This window comes from Uranotaenia lowii, chromosome 1 (assembly GCF_029784155.1).
Source record: "Uranotaenia lowii strain MFRU-FL chromosome 1, ASM2978415v1, whole genome shotgun sequence".
NCBI lineage: Eukaryota > Metazoa > Arthropoda > Insecta > Diptera > Culicidae > Uranotaenia > Uranotaenia lowii.
Window position 1 is genome coordinate 128502029 of NC_073691.1, and position 17966 is coordinate 128519994.

Below are 17966 nucleotides of genomic sequence, written 5' to 3' on the forward strand. Positions count from 1 at the left end.
TGATACATTTTTCGATTTGCCTAAAGGCGAGGTTGAAAAAAAAACGACAACAAACTGGGAATCGTGGGCCACATAATGTGCGGGGTATCTTGGGCCACCTTTATTTTGGTGTTTTTATACATGTTCACAGCTTAAAATACCATATCTGTAAAGTTTTCTCATGCCAAAGGAAGAGCTATGAAAAATATTCTGTCAATTTTTATCAATGCGATAGAGACGGACCTAAATCCTGTATAAGGAATTTTGATAAAACGTTCGCGAGCCATGTTTTTAAAATAATTTGATCATACACAGCTCTCTTTTTTTATTTCCTCACCTGAAATTACTTTCAAATAACAACATGAATTATTAATTATAGATTTGGGTCAACTCATAAACTTTGCATGTTATTTGATAAATTTGGATATGATGGTGCACGGTTCTCTACAATTTTCAAAATTAAAAAAAATACTTTTTTCAAACAGTTAGAACTCGGGGAAATAATTTACTAAAAAGTAAAAAAAAATTGCTTAATGATACGTAAGAAATGTAAAAAAACCATAGGGGAGAGTGGGGTATCGTGGGCCATGGGGCAACATGGGCCACTTTTAATATCTCAAATGTGTGTTGAGATAATAATCTCAAACCAACTGGCATCGTCGTCGCTTTGCGTGAGCATATATTTCTATATGTTGTTGGCTGAAATACGCATCATATGCTTCTTTTATTTATCAAGCTAAAAAAAGTTAGAAAAATTTACTTACATAATTAAAAAAACACCCATTCCAACCGTAAAGTTTGTACCGTGCAGTCGCATTGTTCTATCGCTCTTCTAAAACGAAACAATAGTGTGTGATTTTCGGTACGCGCATCGTGTTTCCAGCCCGATACAACTGGCCTTGAATGTGCCGTAAGGGAGTTCGAGGGATCCAATAGGTAACCCGCCATCCGGAGTAGGTGTGCCGTCGCCGGGGACCAGGAGCCTCAACACGATAGCCAGTCGACCACAAAAGAAGAAAGCGCTTTTTTCGACCAAGCCACGTGGTCATCAAGGTCATCAAATCAGCTGCCATATCGCAATCGAGCTGAGCGGAGGGTGGCTACAAAACAAAGCCGCACTGGACTCATTTGATGCAACAACAACAAAAAATTAAGATTTGTATTTGCTTTATTCATTTTCCCTTTTTTTTTAACCTAAACTAGTACTATCCCTAGCTACCTTTTCTCTTTGTTTTTTTTTCGGATTTTGTGAGTGTACTTCGTTCATATTTTAATTACGGAAGACATATTTGTCCCCGTAATAAAATATGAGCGAAGGCGGAGGGGAGGACCCCACAGTTCCTATGGATGATGGGAGCATCCTCTATGAAAATGTTGAGCACCTGGAGGACCCTAGCTTTTCCACTGAGAATAACATCTCAGTTGATGAAGCGGGTCCTTCAGGTGCTCATACATTTACAAAAGAAGATCTCTCGCCATCACCCACAGAAACTGCGACCCCCCGAATCAAGGTTTATTCGGCTAATTCGACTTTTGCTGGTCCGTGGGTGGTTTTTTTCCGGCCTAAACCTAACGGAAAACCACTCAACGTTATTCAAATTACGAAGACTCTGGCTAAGTGGTCCTCTGTAACCAGCGTTACAAAGGTAAGACCTAACAAATTGCGGGTTGTCGTGGCTAGCCTGAAAGCAGCCAACGAAATTGTTGCCAGCAATCATTTCAACTTGGAATATCGAGTGTTTGTTCCATCTCGAGAGGTGGAAATTGAGGGAGTGATATCCGAAATGAGTCTGACAGCAGAATATGTTAAAGCCCACGGTGTGGGCAGATTCAGGAGCCTCGACTCGACTGAGGTCAAAATCTTGGACTGCCGCCAACTCGTGACTGCCTCCGTCGTTGCTGGCGTTAAAAAATATTCGCCGTCAGCCTCATTTCGGGTAACATTTGAGGGTACAGCACTCCCTCATTATGTCCTCATTGATGACATGCTAAGGCTTCCAGTTAGGCTGTTCGTGCCTCGTCCCATGAATTGCGACAAATGCATCAAAATAGGACATACTGCCTCCCACTGTTGTAGTAAACCTCGTTGTTCTCGTTGTGGTGAAAATCATGGGGATGGAGCGTGCTCCGCAACAGTTCACAAATGTGTATATTGCGGAGGTTCTCCCCATGATTTATCTTCTTGTGACGCATTTAAAAACAGTTGGGTAAAACAGAGGCGTTCATTAATAGAAAGATCTAAACGCTCCTATGCCGCAGTTCTGAAAAGCACATCTCCTCCGGTAGAATCTCTCTCAAACAATGTTTTTTCTGTACTGCCGGTTGACGACGGTGCCACAGATACAACTGATGAAGAACAGCCATCATTCTTGTTAGGGAGCTCCCGGAAGCGTTCAAAGGTAACTTCTCCTAAAATTCCTAAAAAGGTCCCTCTAATCAGCTCATCAATCAGCAGTGGTAAGAAATCTTCAGTGGATAAGGAGAACCAAATCCCGCCTGGTTTTCGCGGGAAAACTACATCTTCCAATGATCCTGCAGTCGCAGGAACATCAAAACACCCAACACCTAACACTAGCTCTTCTGCGGTGACTGTCCAAATGGGACTTTTCAAGCTGTCCGATATTGTGAATGGACTGCTTTCGTTTTTTGATGCATCGGACTCCATAAGAAGCATTATTTCAGCAATGCTTCCTATTGTGAAGACATTTTTTGAGCAATTGATGCAAACTTGGCCCCTTCTTTCAGTGTTTATCTCTCTCGATGGCTAATTTACGCCGAGAGGTCGGAGATATCACTGTTATACAGTGGAACTGTCGTAGTCTCATTCCTAAACTGGATGTGGTCAACCATTTACTTCATAAAACGAACTGTGATATTTTTGCATTGTCCGAAACTTGGTTATCTTCTCAATCTAACATCTCATTCCACAATTTTAATATTATCCGCCTGGATCGTGACGATTCTTATGGAGGGGTACTTTTGGGGATCAATAAGTGCCACTCTTTTTATAGAATTCACCTTCCTTTATCGGGCGGAATTGAAGCTGTTGCTTGTCATACAACTATAAGAGGTAAGGACTTATGTGTTGTCAGTTTGTACTGGCCTCATAGAGTTGCAGTGGATCGAAGTCACCTAGAGGACCTGTGCTCAGTGCTCCCCGAGCCAAGGTTGATCCTGGGGGACTTCAATTCGCATGGAACTGTCTGGGGAGAACAAATTGACGATAGTCGTTCAACTCTTATCTATGACATTTGTGACAGTTTCAATTTAACAATTTTGAACACGGGTGAAAAAACACGGGTACCTAAACCTCCTGCAAGACAAAGCGCAATTGACCTCTCACTCTGCTCAAATTCCCTATCATTTGATTGCCAGTGGAAGGTGGTCCATGATCCTAATGGTAGTGATCACTTGCCTATCGAAATTACAATCACTAATGGGGTCAGCTCTTCAAACACAATAAATATGACATATGACCTTACAAGACACATCGACTGGAAAAAGTACTCGGACGAAATAATAACAGCCATCGATTCTATGCATGTTCTATCTCCGTTGGAGGAGTACCACTTTCTTTCACGTTTGATATATGAAAGTGCACTTTGTGCTCAAACGAAACCCATCCCAGATTCATCTGTTCCTAGAAGGCGCCCTAATCCTTGGTGGGACCAGCAGTGTTCCAAGCTTTATAAAGACAAATCGAAAGCATTCAAAGATTTTCGAAAACATGGAACTCTCGTCCTTTTTGAAACATATGTTTCCCTTGAAAAGCAGTTCAAAAACTTGATCAAGGGGAAGAAAAAGGCGTATTGGAGGAATTTTGTGGGTGGTTTATCACGGGAAACATCCTTGAGTACCTTGTGGAGAGTGGCACGAAGCATGCGTAACCGATCATCTACAAATGAAAGTGAAGAATATTCACATAGATGGATATTTAACTTCGCACGGAAAGTCTGTCCAGATTCTACACCTGTGCAAAAAATAATCCGGAATGTGCCTCCAGATAGGTGTGATCTAGATTCCAGTTTTTCAATGGTCGAATTCTCACTTGCTCTCCTATCTTGCAACAATTCAGCTCCGGGAATTGATAAAATAAAATTTAACTTGTTGAAAAACCTTCCGGATGCCGCCAAATTTCGCTTGTTAAATTTATTTAATCAATTCTTGGAGCACAACATTGTTCCCCAAGATTGGAGACAAGTAAGAGTCATTGCTATCCAAAAGCCCGGAAAACCAGCTTCTGATCCCAATTCGTACCGTCCAATAGCGATGTTGTCTTGTATACGCAAATTGATGGAGAAAATGATTTTGTTCCGATTGGATAAGTGGATGGAAACAAATGGCCTCCTTTCAGATACTCAATTTGGGTTTCGAAGGGGTAAAGGGACAAACGATTGTCTTGCTTTGCTGTCTTCAGAGATACAAATGGCGTATGCGAAACGTGAGCAAATGGCTTCAGTGTTTCTAGACATAAAGGGAGCTTTTGATGCTGTCTCAATAGAGGTTTTGTCAGACAAATTGCACTCCCGAGGTCTGCCTCCACTATTGAACAACATCTTATACAGCTTGCTTTGTGAGAAACATCTGAACTTTGCTCACGGAGATATTGCAATTAGAAGAACCTCTTACATGGGCCTCCCACAGGGTTCATGTTTGAGTCCACTTTTGTACAACTTTTACGTGAGCGACATCGACAGTTGTCTCTCTGAAGGCTGCACTCTAAGACAACTTGCAGATGATGGCGTGGTGTCTGTCACAGGATCTACTGAGTCTCATCTGCACAGACCTTTACAAGATACTTTAGACAGATTGTCAACCTGGGCTTTGGGACTTGGGATTGAGTTTTCTCCACAGAAAACGGAGATGGTTGTTTTCTCTAAGAAGCGTAGACCTGCTCAACCTAAGCTTCATCTCCTAGGCAGAACGATCACTCAATCGAGGTGTTTTAAGTATCTTGGGGTTTGGTTTGATTCCAAGTGTACCTGGAGAGCCCATATTGAGTATCTGAAAGGAAAATGCCAACAAAGAATCAATTTTCTCCGATCAATCACTGGCACCTGGTGGGGAGCCCATCCTGAAGATCTTATAAAACTGTACCGTACAACGATTCTCTCAGTGATGGAATATGGCAGTTTCTGTTTCCAATCAACTGCTAAAACGCACCTCATCAAACTCGAGCGTATTCAATATCGATGTCTACGAATAGCATTGGGTTGTATGCCCTCAACGCATACCATGAGTCTCGAAGTTTTGGCAGGTATACTTCCACTGAAAGATCGATTTTATTCACTATCTCTCCGGTTCCTCATCAGGTGTGAGGTCATGAACCCATTGGTGATTGCAAATTTCGAGAAGCTCCTTGAGCAAAATTTTCAAACAAGATATAGGGCTGTATATCATGAATTCATGTCTATGCAGGTTAATCCTTCATCGTATTCTTCCATCCGTGTTTTTCTCCCTGATTACGACATTTCCTCTGTCCAGTTTGATTTGTCCATGCAGCAGGAAATCCGCGGGATCCCTGAACAACACCGTCCCTTCGTTGTTCCAAGGATTTTTTATGCAAAGTATGGACACGTCAATGCTGAAAAAATGTACTTTACTGATGGATCTCTTATAAACGAGTGTACCGGGTTTGGAGTGTACAATCAAATATCCTGTGCATCTTATAGTCTGCAATCTCCATGCTCCGTGTATATCGCTGAATTAGCAGCCATTCATTGGTCACTGGATAACATAGCCACGCGAACCGTTGAACACTATTTCATTGTAACGGACAGTCTCAGCTCAGTTGAGGCTATTCGTTCAATAAAGCCCGGAAAGCACTCGCCGTACTTCCTTGAGAAGATACGGATAACGTTGAGTGCTTTATCAAGACGCTGCTTTAGCATCACCTTCGTCTGGGTTCCTTCACATTGCTCGATAGTGGGCAATGAGAAGGCAGACTCACTAGCGAAGGTGGGTGCAACTGAAGGCGATATTTATCAGCGTCAAATTGCCTTCAATGAGTTCTATTTTTTGATTCGTCGAAACGCTCTCGTCAACTGGCAGCGCAAATGGTACGAAGATGAGAAGGGCCGCTGGCTCCACTCGATTATTCCAAAGGTAAGCCTCAAACCCTGGTTTAATAGGTTGGACCTGAGTCGGGATTTTATTCGTATATTCTCCCGTCTCATGTCCAATCATTATTCCATGGATGCGGTACTCTATCGTTTAAATATTGCTGGCAGCAATTTGTGTGGCTGTGGCCAAGGTTACCACGACATCGAGCATATCGTTTGGTCATGTGAGGTCCATCTAGCCGCCAGAGCGGATTTATTGGACTCCCTTCGGGCCCGAGGGAAACCACCCTACACCCCAGTAAGAGATGTATTAGCTGCGATAGACCTTGATTACATGTTCGAAATCTACCTCTTCTTGAAAGCTATCAACCTCTGTCTTTAAACAATCCTTTACTATTTTCCCTATATCTATTCTAGTTCTTAACAATGAATTGTAAATACAAAAAAAAAACAGACTTTGGCTCCTTAAAACCTTCGGTATGAGCCGTTTCAAATAAACGATTTATAAAAAAAAAAAAAAAAAAAAACACCCGCTAATTTCATCGATGGGGAACCTAAAGTGCATAACAAAAATATGCTCATACGCTTATGATCTAAGTTTTTTCATGATCTTTCACGTGGAAAAGGAATTTTTGATGAAACATCAATAAGTCACACAAACGCAACCAATTTGCAAATCATTGCTTATGGAGAATCGTGGGCCACACATCTTGAACCACCTATATTTTTATGTTTTTATACACATTCAGAACTTAAAATACGTTGTTCCTATCTGTAAAGTTTTCTTTTGCCAAATGAAGAGTTATGAAAAATATTTGTTCCATCCTATATATAAAATTTTGCCAAAACGTTCGAGAGCCATGTTTTGAAATCTATGCGATCATACAGAGCTCTCGTTTTTATTCCATCGTCTAAAATTGCTTTGAAATAACAAAATGAATTAGGAAATCACAGTTTTGGGTCAACTCATGTACTTTGCATGTTATTTGGTCAATTTGGATTTGGTGGCCCACGATTCCCCACCATTTTTCAAAATCCAAAAAATATTGCTTTTTTTCAAATTTGGGGAAAATAACTTTTAAAAATTATATAAAAATACCTTATGATACCTTGAAAATGTAGAAAACCATACCATTTTTTATTTTCATTTTATCTTTTATAATAAAGAAGTTATGGAACAACGAAAAAAAGTGGCTCATGATTCCCCACTCTCCCATACCATTTTCTCATTTTATCTTTTGTAATATAGAAGTTGTGGATCATAGAAAAAAGTGGCCCATGAATCACCACTTTCCCCGAATATTGAAATCAATTCTTGCAAATCGGATTCTCATTCGATGTATAAAATTATAAAAAATAGCTCAGTTTGACAAAAAAAATTTAAACATTTTTCTGAAAAAGTTTATGATTTTGATAGTCGAAAACATTGCCAGGATCGTTAAAACAAAAAAAAAAAAACACGTTTCATTTCACTTCGTGATTTTGAAATCAAATATCGCAAAGGAAAAAGTAAAGTAAGTCTAAAAGTATCAAATTGGTAAAAGAAAATAGTTTTAGAAGTGTAAGTTCTCATGTGAAGTAGTCAATTAAAATGTAGTGACTTTCGGTTCTAAAACAAGCATTCATGAATTAAGACGAATCAAAGGGATACGACGGAGGCGGGCGACTTTTCCCTACATGTAGGTACATGAATCTTCAAAGCAGGAATGAAGTTTCTATCAATTTACAATATTCTTTTTGATAAATTTTGATTCGATTTTGAACCCAGAAAACATTGATTACAATGTTTTCCATACAAACATCTGTCCAAAAAAGAATGAAACCGTTTGTTGAGCGATGATGAACCTCATTTTTAAACCGGCACCATTTTTGATCGCGTGAATCTATTTTTATGAAATTTTACCTGGTAGAAGATTATACAAATTTCAAGATTTTTCAATGAAAATGTTAAAACATACAGAGAATTCAGCGATTTTCCTTTTATGGAAATCGCTCTATCTTTGTTTCAAATCATTGTAAAACTTCAATCTTTGTATAGTGTTAGTTGGATAGTTGAACTAAATTTTGTGGAAATTTCATGAAAAAATATCAACCAAGACTCAAGAGAGAAATGGCAGCTTGTCAAAGTTGGCAGGGAATGCACCGCTTCACGCGATTTCATTATTTTTTGAACGCAACTGTAAATATCAATAGATTTATGTCTGTCTGTCTGTCCTCAAAAAACAGTACAGGAATCCTTCCATGCTTTGTTTTCAGTTCAGAGACTGGTATTTCGTTTAGCAACTTAATATCTTCTTCTTCTCCTTTGAGCGTTTTCGATTGATCAATCGAAGATAGTAAGTTGCTATCGAAATACCGGTATCTAAAACGTGGATTAGTCAAAGGAATCTTTCGATTGCTTCGATTCAATAGAGTTCTTCAACCCAGTAGGCTCAAAACACACATCAAAGCATTCCAGATTTTTATATTGCCGATGTAGAAAATACTATTGGCGATTTGCAGCTGAAAACGACATACAGAGGGCTTTGCAATTAAACTGATGATGTTACGGGCGCAAATGTCAAAACGCTAAGTATTTTTTCAAAACATTCCATCAAATTTGAAAATTTTGGTGTAAAATATGATATTTGATCCGATTTGGCTGGGGGATTTGGTAAGAAAACGTGAATTACGTAACCCTTCATATTTTTCAAAAAAATTTAATAATAAACCTTCATAATTTCTAGTTTTCGAAAAAAAAATTGCTGTTCCATCTAATGCAGCCTGAAAAAAGATTTCTTCTGCTTCCTCAAAACTAAACGGCAACTGGCGAAATTAAAGGTTTTATCGATAACGATTGAGACACCAACTAACCTCATCTCGAGCTTGATGAACGTTCTTAAGGTAATTTTAAAATTCCATATTCCCTAAGCTGTGAAATAAACACCAAATTTCTCTCCGTAGAGTCAACTGGAAGGTAATTAAGTTCCGTCAGGTACTATCGGCTTCTGAGAAATTTTGGGGACAAAACACTAGCGCCAAAATAATATTGACGAATAAGGCTTTAACCATTAATTCGAAAATTTTAACAGCATGCTTTGGAGTTTTTGTTTACACCACATCGATGAAAGCTTCATGATTCATTTTTTCGTGTGGGAGTGATTCGATGAAATCTGTCAGCAACGTTCCGGACTTCAGCGCTTCTGGGGAAAAGAATTGTCTGGACTTCCTGATGTTCGATCTCAATAGATAGTTCAACTGGAGTGTGAAGCAGCTATTCTTGTATCTGACGGCCGAATACCAGACGGAACAGAACGAGGTCAATCAGGTCCTGTGGGACAAAATCATCCTGCGAGGCAAAAACGCTTTGCAGGACTTCAAGAACATGATCACCGAGAACTACTTCTGGGACGATGGCAATGGTTTGAAGTGAGTTTCGAACTTTTAAAAGATTTATGGTTTTCAATCTGAAAATTTGATTTTGTTTTTCAGGGGCCAACAGAACGAGACGACGACCCTTTCCGGGAACATCATTCTAAATGCAGGACTGCTTCCGAATGTTCATGCCGTCGCTGCTCTAAATAACCTCAAAAATGATAACAAAAGAGCTACAAGAACTTATCGGTGATTATAAAAAAGCTCAAAGAAAAACGAATCGATACTAAAATAAGCTACCAAAGGATTTGTTTTCCGCCGAACTGCAGCTTTCCCATTTATTCCATTCTAATAAATTTGATTTTTGTTTGCAAATTTGAGCTGCCTAGCTCAACATGATCAATCATCAATGAAAATCCATCTGCAGGAACATCTGCTTTAAATGATCCCTGGAACCGTATGCACTACTTCCTTAGTTCTTCAATTATGTATGTTCAGTTGAAACGAGAAAATTTTCGAAATAAAACGAAATTTGAAATTATTTGATTTTAATTTTCTCCAGAATCTGCCCTATTGACAAACTCAGTGTTCACCGATGCCTTGCTTGAACGGACAGCCGAAAGAAATCTATTCCATCCAACGAACCGGGCAAAAAGAGAAAAAACCTGAGCCAAAGTTTCTTTTCACAAAACTCTTGTTTGGGTAAAGTAACGTTTATTTTTTTTAAATGTTTAGGTACGTAGTTTTGTTGGTCGCATGAAAAACTTGCTCGTTTTTCAACTTGCATGCAAGTTTCAAGCTTGAAGACTTTTTCGCTGAGTGGCAGCACCGTAAACAAACGTATCGATGTCCCAGGCTACTTACTCGAAAATCTATGCAGCCGGGTATCTTGATAGAATATAATATCTTTGGTTCCGTGTAAGCTCGTTCATATGTTTAGAACCAACAGTACAGGAATAGAGAAAGCAACCGGAGAACTTTCTGTAAAATCATCACGAACTTGATTATTTGTTTCTATTTAAAATCAAAACATTTAACGTAAAATCCGAATAAGGAGTGTCAATTTCAAACATGAAGATCAAGATGAAAATTTATTCAAATAAATTCATTTCATATGATGGACAAATATTTCAGAAATAAATCAAGTAGCTGAAAATCTAAATCCGAAATCCAAAATGAAAATATTTGAAATCATTAAATATTTGTCATAATTTGAGAGCAATAGCTTTGGCTTGCTCCATTATATCATTTACGTGCATTTTATAAAAGCTCAATCTGAGGATTAACTGCGTTCGGATGTGCTTCTTTACATAGCATTTAAATTTCACTACTGCTACATTCATCAAAATCAACCTCTGTCAGCGTCGTTAATTTCTTAAGTATAGAAGTTTCAAAATTTCCAAATGAATTTAGCTAAAAACAACATAAAAACATCTATTTGCTAATGCCAAAAGCATTGAAATAAGTAAACTAAAGATTTTCTAACAAGAATAACTCGTTATAATTGTCTTGAATTTTACAGTTTTCATTAAATTCGCAATTTAAGAAACAATTTGTATTCCAACCGTGTTAAAAAACAGCTATCGTCACCTTTTTGTTAGTTCCATAAGTGAGAATCATTTGGCGCTGCATGTCAAAAAGTTTTGATGCAAATCGCCAATAAAGAGTGTATTGAGTCGATTTTGAGTCATTTTTAAATTTCTCAAATCCTGGGATCTAAAAAGCTTTGTTTTTGTTCAAAACTCATTCATGATTTTTTGCAGAATATTTAATTAACGTCTGCACGAGTAAATTTTAGCTATGTATGGGAAAATTGAAAATTTTGTGTTGCAAACTACATTTCTTTATTTTTCTTCTGTGACACCGAGTCTGCTAATGGTTTTTGTGCCAATTTATAAATTCTCTGAAGGAAATTTTCCTTTGAACAACTTTGTCGAAGACCATAACTTTGTATCTTATTAGGCAAAAGGTTATAAGGTGTTGAATGGGGTATGACTTTTGACTTTGATAGACAATACATTCAACTGGCAGCACTGCTGGGTGCCTAAATAGAAAGGTTTTGCATGATTACTTTCACTAGCAGTGTTGTCAATTGAATTTATTGTTTTTCAATGCCAAAACACATACCCCTGTTCAACAGCTAATAACTTTTCTGCCTTACAAGATACAAAGTTACGGTCTTCGACAAAGTTGTTTAGTGGAAAATTTCCTTTAAAGAATTTATAAATTGGCACAAAAACTATTATCAGGCTCGGTTCCACAGTCGAAACAAAAATGATGTTAATTTTTCAATACAAAATATTCAACTTTCCCATACAAACCAAAAAGATTAAATTTAGTCATGTAAACGTGAAAATCTTGCAAAAGGATGGGTTTTAAACCAAAATGAAGCTTTTTAGACCCCAGGGTTTGGGAAATTCAAAAATGACCCCAAATCTACTCAGTCTAGTGTAACAGTCTTGTAGTTGTTTTAGATTTTTTTCTTGGCTTTGTTGTTTATTAGTACAACATACATCTAAAGGTTTGATTCTCAGTAAGAGATCTAAACGAGTTATCTAATGAGGGATTAAAAAAAAACTAGATCATCTACCTAATGTGCATCAGCACCATTAGCCCTAATGAGCCGAGTGAGGATTGATGAATCGTAACCTTAGCACGATCGAAGCCAGAAGCAGAAGTTGACTATAACGACAAAGACGAACGATGAACCCACATCAATTTCACTATTCGCTGGCGCTACTAATACCAGTAGGTTCAAAGTACAATCGGTACATCGTAGATCACTGCTCACAATCAGAGCAAGAGCCAGGTCGTTTGTGTCGATCGCGATCGAAACCTGATGACCATGACATGGTAACCGCGAGTAGCTCCGATCGGTTTCGCTCGCTTTTCTTCCTCTCTTTCTTCTGCCGACTATGCTAGGGTTAGGGTAACGGACTTATTTTGAACCAGAGGACCAATTTTGAACCATCTTGTCTCTGTTATAAAAAAAATAGTCATGAAATTTTTTAGCAAATATTGTTGAAGCCCGCGCACTTAATGTAATGCACTATTTTTTCTCATAAATAGTTGCTTTTTTCATTTTCCAGGTTGCATACAATTCTTGACCATGTTGGTCTTAGAAGAAGAGGTACATTTCGTAGAATTTTACAAAAAGAAGAGTACACCCATTTCTCGATGAAAAAAAGAGTACGTATGGTATCCCTAGACTAAGCGCATCTAAGTGGCCATTGACTACAACAACACTAACGATGACGCTTGTGCATGTAAGGTGTCTACTTCTTTTTTCCGCCTGCCTCAAACCTTTTTTGTGTGGTTTTCTTTCCTTCCTCTAATTTAGCTACCCTACTGAACTTCTCTAGCCGACAACTTGAACCGAACCAATCGTTGAGTAGGTACAGCAGCAAAGTAGCTCGCGATGGGTGTCTGCCAGCTGCACCAGAGTGGGGGATTTCGTTGTTGTCATCGTCGAGATTCAATTGGGGGCCCATTGAATTGTATTTGCACTTTATTATACAGTACTCTATTTGTTTTAGCTCAATTACAAATCAGCGCTGCTCAAGGTTGTTTTACGAATCAGTCGGACAAACGGCGGTGGCCAACGATTTTTGTTGTTGTGTTGATAAAATGCAGTCGTTTTGGGCGATGCAAGTTTTTTACCAGTTGTAGTTTTCAGTTGAATCAACTGGTGCGATACTTTTGAAGACAAAGTTTTTTTTTTTTTAATTTTGAGATATAACGGTTAAAATATTAAAAATATTAAATAGTCTGACACAAATCTATTTCTATTCTATTCTATTTTGTTTATTTAGAGAGGATTTTAACCAACATGGTCATTCTTCCTCTTATAAAAAGAAACATTTTAAATTACATTCTTAGTTTTACAATTTGCTTAGTAAATTTGAACTTTTGAGAAATTTGATCAGGTTTTCTTCGTTCGCCGTGTTTAACGCTGCTGCGATGTCGTGGCCTATCCCACAGGTTCTCCTTTCCTTCTCGTACAGTCTACAATCTCCGATGACGTGGGCCACCGTCAGTGGCACATTGCAAGAAGGACATGTTTGGATGCCTTTTGTAAAAAATTCTCGATGTGTCAACATGGTGTGTCCAATTCTTAGCCTTGTAAGGGCGCGTTGCTCCAGGGGTTTTCCTCTATCGTTCCAGCGTGAGGTATTCCTTTTGATTTTCCTTAGAAACAGATGCCGATTTCCATCCCATTCTTCCTCCCATTTCGCTCTAACCTCTGATCTGACCCAGGTGATGATGTCACTAGCTGGAATCTGACACAAATCCTCAGATAATGCTTCCAATCTTAAGGACCAAAATGACTTTATTTCACGTACCTTTAGGATTCTACAGCTATTACAACCAAATTTGTCATGAAAGGGTTTTTGGGAACGAGGAATGCCTTTATGATTATGCGAGACCCTGTCTTTCCAGTGAAGAGATACGAAAGGGAAAGGGGCTCCTATACTATTTTTTTTTGCATAAAGGGCGAACACGGAATTATTGCGAAACATTCAAGAGGGCATAACTTTTTTACCATTGGCTAAAAACGAACCAAATTTTACACACTTTCTCATTGATGTGTATTGTTTTCGTGCTGTCAAACTCGAAGTCGTGTTTTTCGATTCAACGAAAATGAATTCCTGACCTGTCGTACCGGCAGTTGGGAAAAATGTTGACCATTTACCACTCAACCGTATCCAGATTGTTGAAGTGGTTGAAGTTGGACCACGGAAAAGGAGCTGGAAGAAAACCGGGACCAGATAATAAAAAGACGGAGGGAAAGGTGAAGCGGATGATTAAAGCAAATTTCAACGTCTCAAGCTGTGATTTGGCTTAAAAGATCGGCATGTCGCAGAGCTACGTCCAGAATGCAAACAAGAGAGCTGGACTACATACGTACAAGGTACAGAACTTCCCAAACCACGATGAGTGGCAGAAATCAACGGCATAAACTCGGGCACGGAAGTTGGTGATGGACGACGAAACGTATATAAAAGCCGATTTTAAGCAAATTCCGGGGTTGGCGTTGTCCAGCGGCAAGAGCAAGTGTGATCCATTTCCTCCATTTTTTGAATTAAAATAAAGAAGAAATTATTGAGAAGAGATTTGACAATAGTTGTTGCACATAAAGATTAATCTTAGAGGAAAAGTTTTATAGACTTTTCATCCGAAAACTCTCGGTGCTACTTTTAATTATGAATACCTACAATTTTCATGCATGCAACTGCTGTTTAATATCCCCTTCAGGGCTACCTTTAGCGTGGGTTCAAACAGATCAAGCTCTTATTTTTATTCGTTTGCAGCTGGATGATGGTTTGTTTAACCACACACCACGTTTGCCTTACCTGTAATCGAAACAGAGAAAGAAAAGAAGGAAAATTGTTAATTAAATTATACCCAACGGGAGCAAAGCAGAGCAGAGTGAGATGGGATTGCTAAAGTCGAATCAAGGGACAACGAATTGGAGAGCTGTTTCACGCAATCCTATCTACCTTCTTTCTAGAGGTGGATGGATAGCGCTTTTGGGAAGGTACATAATGATTAGAGCAAACACTGGGGCGTGGCAGCGCTGTTTGTTGATTTAATTTGAATGCTTTTCTCTGATTTATTTCCGAGCATTGGTTTAAGTCTCCAGTCTTGAAAGATTACAGCTTAAGAGTTAAACTTGCCGCAAACGGATAGCAGGTTACTGAGGTTTATTTTCTTCGATTGTAGAACTCGATGATAGAAAGATTGCTGTAATAAAAATCGTACCGGCTTTGATGAGAAAAGAGTCGATTGAAAAGTAGCAGTTGTGTCTATGATTCTGAATAAAATTACCAAACGATTTGTCATTTTTTATGTTTCTCGTAGCAAAGTATTCGATGACGGCGAATATTTATTCAAGAGAACAAAAAACAGTTTTTTTTCTGTACCTATGAAAACCCGAATTTTAGGTCATAGAACTCAAAAATCAGTTCATCTTTTTTTTTTATATTTGTTCCAAAACAATATTTTTGTCCAGTGAGCTAAAGAGGCGCAGCTTTGCATCAAAAGAGCCGTATGCGGCTCGCTTGCCTCAGGTTGCTTAGTAATGTTTTACTGTAAACTATGCTAAAGGGTGATACGGTCAAAATTTGGTCAATATCAACTTGACGTATTTCTTTCAATTTTGCATTTAAAAAACCTGAACACCCCTCATTTTGAAGGTGTGTGTGTGTGTGGAATGTTGCTCCTATTTTGATTTTGGAATTCACTCTTCAGTTGTCAAAATGCCGTCCAAGGAAGAAGAGCAGCGTATCAAAGTTTTGCTCACGCATCGCGAAAATCCGAGCTACTCGCACGCAAAGCTGGCAAAATCGATAAAAGTTGCCAAAACAACCGTTACAAATGTAATTGAAGTATTTGGGGAACGTTTGTCGACAGCCAGGAAGTCTGGATCGGGGGGAAATCGAAAACCGGAAGCCGCTGAGACGACAAAGAGAGTTGCCGGTAGCTTCAAGCGAAACCCTAACCTCTCTCTCCGAGATGCCGCAAATAAGCTGGGTGTATCGTCTACAACCGTGCATCGAGCCAAAAAACGAGCCGGACTATCGACTTACAAGAAGGCAGTGACTCCTAATCGCGATGTTAAACAAAATACGACGGCCAAAGCGCGATCCCGGAGGCTATACACGACGATGTTGACGAAGTTTGACTGCGTGGTAATGGACGACGATACCTACGTCAAATCCGACTACAAGCAGCTACCGGAACAGGAGTTTTATACGGCAAAAGGAAGGGGAAAGGTAGCAAGTAGCAGATATTTTTAAGCACATGAAATTGTCAAAGTTCGCGAAGAAATATCTGGTTTGGCAAGCCATCTGTACCTGTGGCTTGAAAAGCAGCATTTTCATAGCTTCCGGGACTGTCAACTTAGAAATTTACGTGAAAGAGTGTTTGAATAAACGTCTGCTGCCTTTCCTGAAGAAACACAGTTATTCCGTACTGTTTTGGCAGGATTTGGCATCTTGCCATTACGGTAAAAAGGCCATGGAGTGGTACACCGCCAACAACGTGCAGGTGGTTTCCAAGGACAAGAACCCTTCCAACACGCCAGAGCTCCACCCAATTGAGAAATACTGGGCTATTGTCAAGCGGAACCTAAAGAAGACCAAAAAAAAAACTGCTAAGAACGAGCAGCAGTTCAAGGCAAACTGGCTTTCTGCGGCGAAGAAGTTGGACAAGGTGGTTGTACAAAATCTGATGGCAGGGGTTAAGCGTAATGCCCGGCAAATCGGATTCGGAAGCGGAAGCCTAACTGAATATTTTTCCTGAATTTTATACTAATTAAACTTGAAAAAGAAATTTTATTTGATTTTTTAAATAAACGATTTCACCGATTTACACGTGTTTTCCCTTGACCAAATTTTTACCGTATCACCCTTTAGTAGATATAAGAATATATTAACCCATATTTTGTTTTATTACTGACTTACTTATTTTGTGTAAGATATTTTAAAAGACAGGCAAAAAAATATGAAAATAAAAACATTTGTTTTCGAAAGCTGTTTAAAAAACAACTGCTGATAATTCGCCAGTTGTAAAGATTTTAACCTTCTTTTGCGGTTAAAAAAAAGGACAATTAGCCGGTTAGGGTCATATGGACCCGAACCCGGTACTGCTATTAGTAAGGCATCTTTCAATGATTATTGTGTGTAATTTATGTTGCAACACACGAGACCCGATTTTATTGAAAATATATACTTATTCCAGAACAAAAAAGTATCTTACCAAACTTTTTCTAGCCCGAATGCTAAATATAGCTAAATTGTATTGGATTAAGGACAGAAAATGTGTAGATATCAAGTCTGTATAAACCCGTCCACACTTACCCCAGGTAGGGTTTGGAATCAAAATTTTTGTTTTTTTTTTGTAAATAAAATCTTTTTTTTTTTCATTTTTAACCGCCGTTTTTTATTCCTAACTGGTTTTTCGAATGTAAGAATTTTTTCAGTGTAGAGTTTTTTATTTGTCAAAGCCAACTAGTTTACGAGAAATTTGCAATTGAAAAAGATGCATACCAACTCGACATCGTAGTTGAAAACAGAAAATTCCCTAAAAGTCGCTGTAAACATTCGTTATTGTCGGAATCGTATTTTTTCACAGTTAAAGGGTATCCACGATGAAATTGCCACACTATGAAATTGCTCTAACTTTTTAACCGTTGGGTAGAATTTATTGAACATTTGGGTGAATTTAGTTCATAGTGCATTGTTTACATCCTGCGAGTTTTAAAGTCCTGTGATCAAAACTTGCGGAAATGGAGTCGAAAAAAGGGAGAAAAGCTTGCGCATTCAGTACGGGAACAAGGATCTCTCGCATTGTTCCATCGCTAAAACGTTGGGAATCGCGAATTCCACGGTGTCGCGAGTGATTAAGCGGTTCGAAGAACGATTGACCCACGATCGGAAGCCCAGAAGTGAAGGAAAAAGTATTCCTTACAACATGAAAAATCCAACCGCGTAGTTGGGGCCTTCGACCAAAACCCGAACGCCTCCGTTCGGGAGGTGGCTAAGAAGCTGCACCTAAGCCGAAGTTTTG

The 17966-nt window shown here is 38.8% G+C and overlaps 1 protein-coding gene and 1 pseudogene across 11 annotated transcripts in view; one reads left to right on the plus strand and one right to left on the minus strand.

The window, feature by feature from the left end:
* LOC129739973 (RNA-binding protein Pasilla) overlaps positions 1-17966 on the minus strand; it is a 191614-nt gene that overhangs the window by 43188 nt on the left and 130460 nt on the right. The gene's annotated exons all lie outside the window — the stretch shown is intronic.
* On the plus strand, positions 9025-9897 carry LOC129739981 (signal peptidase complex subunit 3-like; annotated as a pseudogene).